This window comes from Bos indicus, chromosome 15, assembly GCF_029378745.1.
Source record: "Bos indicus isolate NIAB-ARS_2022 breed Sahiwal x Tharparkar chromosome 15, NIAB-ARS_B.indTharparkar_mat_pri_1.0, whole genome shotgun sequence".
In the NCBI taxonomy this organism is placed as follows: Eukaryota; Metazoa; Chordata; class Mammalia; order Artiodactyla; family Bovidae; genus Bos; species Bos indicus.
The window spans coordinates 952,039-961,416 of record NC_091774.1 but is presented as its reverse complement, the minus strand read 5'-3'; the positions used below and the strand labels follow the sequence as shown (position 1 = coordinate 961,416).

The 9,378-nt window shown below is 40.7% G+C and overlaps 1 long non-coding RNA gene across 1 annotated transcript; it reads right to left on the bottom strand.

Moving 5' to 3' along the window:
- Nucleotides 1-289: 289 nt before the first annotated feature.
- LOC139187116 (uncharacterized) lies at nucleotides 290-4,456 on the bottom strand. Its single transcript, XR_011570764.1, has 4 exons — nucleotides 4,384-4,456; nucleotides 3,795-3,916; nucleotides 1,886-1,956; nucleotides 290-1,437 (listed from the first exon to the last, which is right to left on the bottom strand). It is a non-coding gene; the product is annotated as an uncharacterized lncRNA (long non-coding RNA).
- Between the last annotated feature and the right edge of the window lie 4,922 nt (nucleotides 4,457-9,378).

Below are 9,378 nucleotides of genomic sequence, written 5' to 3'. Positions count from 1 at the left end.
AAAATTCATGCCAGCTTTCAGTGACAGAGACTCATGACCCTCCTGCCTGTTTATAGCTTCTACTAAATTGCCCCCATCTTCTAGATTTCTTTGTAGATCACTGCCTCCCCACTATTCACACTTACAGCTATTGTACTTACCAAGTTTTCTATGAGACTTTGCTTTTGATTAAAAGCAAGCTTTGTTAGAACATTAAATTCAATCCTACTTTTCCAAATAGCTATTATCAATCATGTGATATTTTCTGCCAGTTTTCATTTTCCAAAACATATTTGCATGTCCACTTACCCAGTGGTTGTTCACACTCACAGAAGTCATACATTAGTGGGACAGTTCATTATTGTAATGAAGTATGGGATGAATGCTGACCTTCTCAGACTCAGTTGCACAGGAGATTTGCAATAAGAGTCATGGTCAGTAGACTAACTATCAAGTTCCACTGTGAGGTCTATTTGATACCTTCCCTTGAGTGTGTACTACCAGGTTTAATCAATGCAAGGCTTATGGTAATGTCACCCAGTACAATGAAATATCTCCCTGATGATAATCTGCTTTTTTCCTTGCTTAAACAGTGACATTAGCACCAAATGATATGACATACAGAGTCTACACAAGGCCACACAACTCTCAGAATCTGTGAGTTGACCAGGAGGATGTGAATCCCAAGGTGCCTTTCACACTAATGACTGTGCCAAAGTTTGCATTAATGTATCTATGGTTGCCCTGGGTTTGTGACCATTGAGCACACCTTATAATGACGGGCATGGTCTGGACCTCTGGAGCTGAATTACCTCCTGGTATGGACACAGATGCAGGGACCCTGTTGCTCCATGACTGAGGATCATGGCTGAGCAGTAAGTGCAGTTCAGGGGTTCAGAGAAGCCACACTGGGATCACCCCTAGGTTTGGCTTTTAAACATAGGAGGTCAAGAACTTGGGCCATTTTTTCTCAGCACCATCTCCATCTGAATAAAATGAATATTAAGCAAACTTGAGGAATGGATGAATTGAGAAAAAAATCAGGTAGTGTATCGTCAATGTGCAGTGGCAATGAGAAGTGTTTAGAAAGCTCACAGTTGACTTGTGCTGCGTAAGAAGGAAACATCTAAGGAAACACACATACACACACATACACACACACACACACACAGAGCTTCAGAATCACACCACATGGGCCCCCAAACCTGATTCACACAAACCTACAGCATCTAAATGATGTAGCTCTTTCCAGAGACCATATAGAACACAGACATTGTTCTTTCCTGGGAGATCAGTCCCTTTTCTGCACCTCAAGACCTCACCCCCTGTAGGAATCCAGCATCAGATCGCCTCTCCAGCCAGAGCCAGCCAGAGAACCCCACCTTCCTCAGTTAGATTGTTCCTCAGCAGAGGGTTGATCCCTGAATATTTACCGTGTTCATAGGCTGCTCCAGATTCCTGTGATTAGACAGAAGAAAAGAGTGAGGGTGTCAACATCCTGTGTTCTTTGAACTAGGCCTTCTGTTATCGGAGTTCTGTCCTCAGATAGCCAAAACTCTTTAATCCTTGGCCCCATATGAAAACAGAGAGGCCCCCCTGTTGCGAATTCTAGACTGTTTCATGTGGGATCTCTCAGTTTCAATTTGACCATCAATTACAAATTTATTTATCGATGAGGAAAAATTTCCACTGATCAAAGTACCTACAGTAGTAACTGATGCTGTCTTTTTTTAATGTCATTTTGAATCAAGTCTCTGTTGATAATAGATTTATCCTCAATATTTCCCCAAAGACTTGCATACCTCTGTGGTAATGAACATTGTCAGATTACTATAACTGTATTCTACTGAATAAAAAATAAAGAAGTGAAGCAATAGTCTTACCCCTGATAAAGAGGTGAGCTTACCTTCAGGGTACTCAGAGGCTGTTCCTCAGCCCAAGCCTGGGGCAGTTCCTCCATCAGGTCATCCTCGGGATCTGGAGGGATGCAGAGTAACTGTTAGGACACTAGTGAGGCTGCTCACCCATCACTCAGGGTTTTTTCTTTTTTCTTTTTTTGATGGAGACATGAGATGGAGTGTATGCATGGGGGAGGTTAGTAACTATGGACTGAGCTGCTGTTGAATCATCCTCTTAGCTGGATGAAGAGGATGCATAAGCTGCATTAACTGCATTAACGATGGGGAAAAAAACCACTAAAGTGCATGCCAGCTTTCAATGAAAGAGACCCATGACTCTCCTGCCTGTTTAGAGCTTCTGCTAAACTGCCCTTGTCTCCTGGATTTCTTCCTAGATCACTGCCTCCCCAGGATCCACAGTTACAGCTATTATACTTTATCAAGTCTTCCATCAGAATTTCTTCTTAATTAAAAGCAAATTTTTTAGATGACTGAATTCAATCCTACTTTTCCAAATAGCTATAATCAATCATGAGATTATTTTTTCAGTCTTCATTTTCCAAACAATATTTTTCTGTCCACTGAGTCATGGACACTGTGGCTGTCCACACTCACAGAAGTGATACATTTTGGGGACAGCTTATTATGGAGAGATACCATGAGGTGAATACTGACTGTCTGTGACTAGGCTGTGCAGGAGATTTACAACACAAATCATAGTCACTATCTTAACTATCAAGTTACACTGTGAGATCTATTTGACACCTTCCCTTGAGTGTGTCCTACAGGGTTTAATCAATGTAAGGCTTATTTTATTTATTTTTTTGTGTGTTTTTTTTCTAATTTTATTTATTTTTAAACTTTACATAATTGTATTAATTTTGCCAAATATCAAAATGAATCCATCACAGGTATACATGTGTTCCCCATCCCTCCCCCTCCTCCCTCCTCCCTCCCCCTCCTCCCTCCTCCCTCCCCATACCATCCCTCTGGGCCGTCCCAGTGCACCAGCCCCAAGCATCCAGCATCGTGCATCGAACCTGGACTGGCAACTCATTTCCTACATGATATTTTACATGTTTCAATGCCATTCTCCCAAATCTTCCCACCCTCTTCCTCTCCCACAGAGTCCATAAGACTGTTCTATACATCAGAGATATCTCCCTGATGATAATGTACATTTTTGCTTGTTTAAGCAATGACACTAGCACCAACAAATATGATCTACATTGTCTAATAAGGCCACACAACTCTCAGAATCTGTGAGTTGACCAGAAGGATGCTAGTATTGAGGTGCCTTTCACACTAATGATTGTGCCAAAGTTGGCTCTTAATACACCTATGCTTGCCCTGGGTTCCATGACCACTGAGTCCACCTTAAAATGATAAGCATGGTCTGGATCTATGGAGCTGCTAGTACCTCCAGGCATAAACATAGATGCAGGGACCCCCTTGCTCTGTGACTAGGATTTCAAGGCTGAGTGATCAGTGCAGCTCAGGGGTCCAGAGCAGTCACGCTGAGACCACCCCCAGGTTCTCAGTTTGGCTTTTCCACTTAGGAGATGAAGAGCTTGGGCCATTTTTCTCAGCACCATCTCCATCTGAGGAAAATGCATATTAACCAAACTTGAGGAATGACTGAGTTGAAGAAAGAATCAGGTAATGTATGGCCAGTTGCTGTGGTGATAAGTGTTTAGAAAGTTGCTAGTTGACTTGAGCTGTGTAAGAGGGAAACATCTCCTGAGGAAACACACACAGAGCTTCAAAATCACACCACATGAGCCCACACTTGGGTCTCAAATCCTGCTTCATACAAATCCACAGAATCTAGATGATGTAGTTGTTCCCAGGGACCACTGAATACAGACATTGCTCTTTCCTTGAGATCAGTCTCTTTTCTGTACCCTCAGCCCTCACCCCTGTAGGAATCCAGCATCAGGGCACCTCTCCAACCAGAGTCAGCAAGAGATCCCCACCTTCATCAGTTAGATTTTTCCTCAACAGAGGAATGGCCCATGCTCATAGGCTGGTTCGCATGCCTGTGAGTAGAGAGAAGAAAAGAGTGTGAGGGAGTCAGCATCTTGAGTACTACACATTCAGATCTTTCATTCTTGTTTTGTTCTCAGAAAACCAATTGGGAAAGTGTTGTTGAGTCCACAGCCTCAAAACAAAACATAGAGGATGCCTGTGGAAAAGGCTGGAGTTTTTCCTGGAAGATCTATCCAGCCAATTTTGACCAGCAATTACAACCTTTTTTTTTTTTTCAAAAAGGAACATATTTGGCTGAGGAAATTTCTCCTGACTACAGTTCTTAATATACATTGTCATTTTTGAAAAATATCCTTTTCAATAAGTTATCTGCTGGGTAAGATTCAATATTCATCCATCGATTTAAAAACTGTGTATATCAGCTGTTTTGAATATTTTGAAACTTTATCTGAATTCAGGTAAAAAGTAAAGCCACATGAAGCAACACTTTTATCCCAGAAAAATAAGGGGTACTTACCACAGAGGTGGGCAGAGCTGCTTCCTCCAACTTTGAATTGGATAGCTCCTCTCTCTGGTCCTCAGGGAGCTCTAGGAGGACATAGAGGGATTGTCAGGACATCTGTGATGCTGATCAGGAAGACCTTGTTAATGTGGACACATGGGGGGCGTGTATGGACGTGGGTGCTAAATAAGTGTGGGCTGGAATCTGTTGGACAACCTTCCTGGTGGGTGGAGAAAGGCTAAGGAGATGAATATTTCAGAAATGAGTCATACAGCCTTTAACGTTTTACTTAAGGGGACCCTGATTGACTTGAAATTGTCAGTCTGAAAAAGGGAAACAGTAGCCATGTACAATTATAAGACTTGGACCATAAACAAGGCCAAGTGCCAAAGAACTGATGCTTTACAACAGTGGTGCTGTAGAGACTCTTGAGAGTCCCTTGGACTGCAAGGAGATCAAACCAATGAATCTTAAAGGAAATCAACCCTGAATATTCATTGGAAGGACTGATACTAAAGCTTCAATACTTTGGCCATATGATGTGAAAGTCAAACTCACTGGAAAAGCCCCTGATGGTGGGAAAACTGAAGGCAGGAGGAAAAGAGGGCAGGGGAAGAACGAGATGGTTGGATGGCATCATCAACTCAGTGGACATGAATTTGAGCAAACTCCAGGAGATAGTGAAGGGCAAGGAAGTCTGGTGTGCTGCTGTCCATGGGCTCACAAACAGTCAGATACAACTTAGCAGCTGAGCATTGTGATCAAAGATACATTGTATTTATTCCTTTCATAACTTTTTTTTTTCCTTTTCAGCTTTTTTTCTAATATAAATTTATTTATTTTAACTGGAGGCTAATTACTTTACAATATTGTATTGGTTTTGCCATACATCAACATGAATCCACCATGGGTGTACACGTGTTCCCCATCCTGACCCCCCCTCCCACCTCCCTCCCCATACCATCCCTCTGGGTCATCCCAGTGCACCATCCCCAAGCATCCTGTATCATGCATCAAACCTAGACTGGCAATTCTTTTCAGAATTAAAAAGTTCCATAACAGTTTTTATATTCACAATGCTGTGTACCTATCAAAACCATCTACATTGAAATCTGTTTCATCAGATCCAGTATAGCCTCTGTACCCATTAAGTCATAATCCACCTTCCCATTTGCCTCCTGGCTTTGGTAATTTCTATAACCAGCTTCTGTGAGTTAGCCTATTCTATGTACCTTAAACCAGTGGAATAATACAATATTTGTCTTTCTGTGCCTGCCTTATTTCACTAACCATAATACATTTTTGTATTATTTGGGCCTTCCATTTTGTAGCATATTTCAATTCTTTATTCATATTTATGGCTGAATAATGTTCCATTCTGAGTATATATCATTTTTCATTTATCTATTCATCACATGATGGTCTTTGGGTTGTTGCTAAAATTTGAGTACTAATAATACTCAATACTCAATAATACTGGGAACATTAGTGTACAGATTTCTGTATGGTACCTTAATGGTGATAAATAATATTGTGCATATTTAAAATATCATGAATGTAACAATGCAAAGTGTGAATCTAAGGTTAATTAAGGACTTTACTAAAATATATATTATCTCACTAATTGTAGTAAATGTACCACACATATATGTGAGTAACTTATGATAGTTGAAACTGAAGTGATAGGATATATGATTTTTCTCCACTATCTGTACAACTTTTATGTTAGTGCAATTCTGTTCTAAATAAAGTCTAACAATTTAAAGAAATCTTGAAACATGGCTTCAGGGAGGAACATATCACAGCTAATGTTAAAAAATTAGCTAGTGTCCAAACCATGGGTAGAGACTATCTTCACTCTTAAACATGAACCAGATGTTGAATTTAAAATGCATTTTAGTCCTATAGTTAAAACAGTACCAACTAATATAGTAAATTTCAATTTGACACATGAAACAAAAGAAGAACAATGCTTAATATTTCAGTTTTTTCTTAAATATGAGGCACTGAACATGCTACAATATTTATTCTTGAATGAACTTAATGAGAAAAATTCCACAGAACCTTCAATTGGGTCAGTTATAGGGTGCACCCTATTACGTGGCCAACAACGAACTCTCTTCACCCAGCTGGTCACTGATATTCTTGACTTCTGAGGGATGTTTCGTTTCGCCTTCTGGATGAAACATCCTATGAAATGATTACAATGGTGAGAGCTGTCGACATCTTCCTGGCAGAGGACCACCCGGGAACTAATAATAATTGATCCACAATTCAATCCTCTGATCCCCTTCCTCACCAGATGCCTAGCAGGGCCTCCTGAATCCAAGGTGGACTTAGGAAGATCTCTGGTTTGATGTGCACTGAAAACACCCATCAGACTGGCTGTGTGTGCAAATATCTCTATTTAACTGAAACCTAGCAGCTCAGCAGAGCATGGTGACCATGCCTGATGGACTGGATTCAGATCCTGTTTAGGAGAAGTAGGTACTTGGGAAAGATGTTTGGATCACTCTTTGCCTCAGTTCTCTGTCCTGAGTGGGAGAAATGTTAATATGGCCTATTTTTAGTATTATGAGGCCAAGAATGATTAAATACAGGTAAAATATTAGAAAAATAAAGAAGGGATTCCCTGGAAGTCCAGTGGTTAAGAATCTGCCTCATAGTGCAGGAGACAGGGTTTGATTTCTGGTTGGCAAACTCCTGTCCCACATGCCTTGGAGCAACTAAGCCTACATGTTGCAACTACTGAGCCCAAGCACCACAACTAGAGAGTCAGTGCCCTGCAGTGAAAGATCTGCATGATGTGATGAAGATCCTATGTGCCACAACTAAGACCCAATGCAACCAAGTAAATAAACAGATAAATAAATAAATAGAAAAGTAAAGGACTGGCGGCTCATAATTGCCCTGTAAGTGTCCAACCTTGAATGATGGGAAGAATAAGGTGGATCTTTAGCAGTAGTTTAAAGCAGAGAGGGCATTTTGATGGCTCCAATAAGCAGGGATGGAAGATTATTCTTCAGCTTTTTCACAGAAAACAAGGCTTTATAGCTCAGAGACAGTATCTATTATCACCTCTTCTGACATTCAGCCCTGTTCAAGAGGAAGGGCGGACAAAGTGGATGCTGTAATCCATATGTTACATTAGAAGGTGTTGAAATTTAGAGAGATGAAGTGACTTTCCAAGAGTCACACAATGATAAATAGTGAATCTGGGACAGGATTGTAGATGGTTATCTGAGGACACAGATGCCTGCACCCCTGAGACCTGTGCTGAAACCCCTCAACCAGGACCTCAACCCTACCCCCACTCAAATTATCCTGCCCCTAGTTTTATGTGGATGAGAGCTTATGCCCTGGAGAAGATGCCTCAGCCTTAAAAAGAGTTTAAATCCTCCTTCTACCACTTGTCTCTGTATTTCAGTTCCTGATCCAAAATACAAGTTTTTTTCTGAGCAAAGCCCCTCAGAAAGACCATAGGATTCCAAATCTTTCCATCTTCCAAAGCCTCTTCACACACTCAGCCATCTCACAAGCAGCCTTCCCAAAGCCCAGTTAACTTTGATAAGTGACCAGTGGTCTGTTTGGCCACCAAGTTGGCTCAGAACTCAAAAACTTCTAAATCAAAGACCACAAGATGGTTCCAACAAGAATTAGCTTCCTTTCAACTGACCAAGTCTGGATGAACAGTTAACGTGAATTAACTGGGGAGGTGGTCATCTGTGCTGGCCTTTGGTGGCTTAATTAAGTCTGAGATGCTCAAAGTTTCACAGCTGATCTGAGCACTTATTTGAGCAGCCTGGACCAAGTGCTAGCTAAGAATGGACAGGAGTTCAATCTTTCCCCACTAAAATTCTGACTCTATCAACTCCCCATCATGCTCTAGACCTTGTAGTGGAAGACAACAGAGCCCCATATTCTTTTTGAAAATCATCTCCATCGTCACAGCCTGGAGACTGTAACCCTAGATTCTCCTTGAGGATCAGCAGACAGACTCTCCTTCCCTCCATGACCAAATGTTCATCCTACTAACCCAACAGCACTACGCCATCTCACTAAACTCCTTGGCAACAGCCAAACAATGATCCAGCCCACATCAACCCATGGGAATCCCACCAGTAAATCCCAATTTCTTTCCTTTTTAAGTCTCTGGATTTACACTGCTGGTGTTTGCAGATTTGGGAAGCAACATTGAGAAGAGTTGAGATGCGATTGCCTTTTACTGTAATGTCTGATGTTAGGGAGACATCATGGTTCTCCTGTGTTAGTTCTTTCCATCTGTTCTCTGGTAAGAATGTGTACAAAACTGGCATTGGGAAATTGGAAATTTAGGAAGATATTTAAGGGAGCCAGCTGACAGGAGAATCAAAACATAATTTAAGGAATAAAAAAACAACTATAAAACATTTATAACTCTGTAGATAAATTACTGATGGAAAAGAAAAAAAAAGATGAGGAAAACTCATCAGTAAAAGTTTTTTTTTTATTTTTTTATTATTTATTTATTTATTTTTCATCAGTAAAAGTTAACCAGCTCATTTGAAGGAAAAGCCTTCAGAGGATCAGTGGGAACCTACCTCCAGAGAAACAGTGCAGGTTACCCATTTTCAAAAGGTTAAAGCTGAGCCCTTCTCCCTTGCCACCGTATGTGAACCTCTCAGTTCGTAAACTGGCAAACTTGGTACAGAATGTAGAATGTGTATTACCACATTACCGTGGCAACAACACTTCACAGAACATTCAGAATTAACTGGACTCTGCACAGGATGAGTCCAATTGCCACTGTCCAACTGCTACTGTGATTCTATGGACAAGTTTGGCTTGTCAGAGTAAACATTTTATTTCAAAAATTGAATCTCAGGCTCTCAGATTCCTCTCTGATTAAGAAAATAATTTATATGAGTGAACATGTTCTATCCCTAAATATAGTTGATAGTGAATATTTCATGGTGAGGAGGGACAAAAATAGCACATTGAGAAAAAAAAAAAAAAAGAGATTCTACTCTT